Source organism: Leguminivora glycinivorella, chromosome 10 (genome assembly GCF_023078275.1).
Source record: "Leguminivora glycinivorella isolate SPB_JAAS2020 chromosome 10, LegGlyc_1.1, whole genome shotgun sequence".
In the NCBI taxonomy this organism is placed as follows: domain Eukaryota; kingdom Metazoa; phylum Arthropoda; class Insecta; order Lepidoptera; family Tortricidae; genus Leguminivora; species Leguminivora glycinivorella.
In genome coordinates this window covers 4,766,427-4,768,688 of record NC_062980.1, presented here as the reverse complement: position 1 = coordinate 4,768,688, position 2,262 = coordinate 4,766,427, and positions in this window count along the sequence as shown.

Genomic DNA, 2,262 nt, shown 5'->3' with positions numbered 1-2,262 from the left:
TGTATAATCACGAGTTTTAATTCATAATTCATTTATTGCATTTGTAATCATGTGTTACACTAGGTCTTACAATAGGCTATTTACAGCAAAAGATCACATGAACCCTGTTAGGGTATACAGCAATATTATATACTTAACTAAGACTAAAACTATAATTATTTATATAAAATGGATTTTTAAATAACATGCATTTTAAGCAACATTACACGGACATGTAGTGGCAAAAATTATTTTGAAATTTATAATTTAATGTGTGTATTTGTTGTACCTACCTGTAATTTTTCAACAGGCATCGAGTTATAAAATGTATTTTTCAGTACAGATGGTGCTTTTTTACGCACTAGTGCGAGAAGTGGTTCATTCTATGTCAGGTCGAAACTTCGGATGGCCACCTGTACTGAAAAACTTCGTACAATACACGTGCGTAAAGGAAATTCGTAAACTTCCTTTTTTACGCACTTGTATCGTAATGTACTATTATTATTGCTCTTATCCTTTAATATACCTACTAAACTCTTTTAACAGATGTTTTATGTTATAACGGGAAAAAATGGATGACAACTAATATAGGCACGTAAAGTGCCCAACCACTGGCCGGTTTATTTTTTTTAGATGCATTTTTTATATCATAAACAGAGATTTTTTTTCTAATTCTTTCACGTTCTCTTCGGCACAGAGATTATTACAATGACGTCATAAAACGCTCGCTTTTTATATGGAGCGTTTTCCGTCGCGGCGCGCGCGTCAATTTTTATGTTGAGGAACAAATAGATATCACTGTTTTATTCTCACGGGAAGTAGATTCAAACAAATCACTGCACTGTAACCTTGGTCAGGATGCGAATCCCTCTTAGTAAAAGTCAGCTTCCTGGTTGTAAGTTACGATTTACTTATTGATAAATAGCAAGCTTGTTTGCACATTTTGCAACCCTTTTTCATAAAGCAATAAGCACAAAGACCTCGCTTTTTTGGCAATATGCCATCGTGTCAAAAACCATTCCGTATAACCGAAGGGTTGATATTATTTTCTTAATGCTCTTTTTCCTTGATACTTGAAGGCTCAATGGATAGTGGTCATTATATATATTATGAGAAAACCGGCCAAGAGCGTGTCGGGCCACGCTTATAGTGTAGGGTTCCGTAGTTTTCCGTATTTTTCTCAAAAACTAATGAACCTATCAAGTTCAAAATAAGTTTTTATAAATTTCTACTTTTGTGATTTTTTTAATATTTTTTAAACATATAGTTCAAAAGTTAGAGGGCCCCGGACACACTTTTTTTTCCTTTAGGAGCGATTATTTCCAAAAATATTATTATTATCAAAAAACGATTTTTGTAAACCCCTATTCATTTTTAAATACCTATCGAACGATATATCACACGTAGGGGTTGCAATGAAAAAAAAATCAGTCCCCACTTTACATGTAGGGGGGGTACCCTAACAAAACTTTTTTTTCCACTTTTTATTTTACCACTTTGTCGGCGTGATTGATATACATATTGGTACCAAATTTCAGCTTTCTAGTGCTACGGTCACTGAGATTATCCGCGGACGGACGGACGGACGGTTCCTAGTTGACTACGGAACCCTAAAAAGTATCAACGACGTTAAAAAGATTTATGTTGGTTTATTTTGGAGTGTAGCGTAAAACGGGTCAATGGAATTCCTTGGATCAATATAAATTTAGATAAGTATTTGAATCTAAATTAAAATACTATTTTATAAATAAACCTTATTATTCGATCAAAGAATATTATGCTAATGTTTTAAATTAAACTAATAAAAATGTGACGTGTAAATTTCTAATAGGTAGTAATTGTAGAAGTAAGCATGAAATCTGTACCTGTCATCTGTATTGTATCATTTTTGTGATTCTGACATTTCTGACTGTGATATTCTGGGCTATATTAATTTCATAATAATTCTTGCGTTTGTTTTATTATATTCTGTTGATTTTTTTGTGTGACATTCTATAATTGTATATTGGTTCGTTCTCAAAAAAGTGGCACCGTCAGGGTAAAGTTAATGGAAAAAAATGAAAATGTTTTTTTGTACCTTTTTGGATTTAAATATGTTTTTGAGTGCATCAATGATACGAAATTTGCGGAAGGGAACGAAATAGTCGTAAAAACGTAGAACTTATGGCGAGTTGAAATTTTAGACATACAGGAGAAAGTGAATAGACAGGGTAGCAGGGAAAACGTTACAGGATAAAGAGAGTTTGAATAAAAAAACAAGTTTACCACTAATAATTCAACACA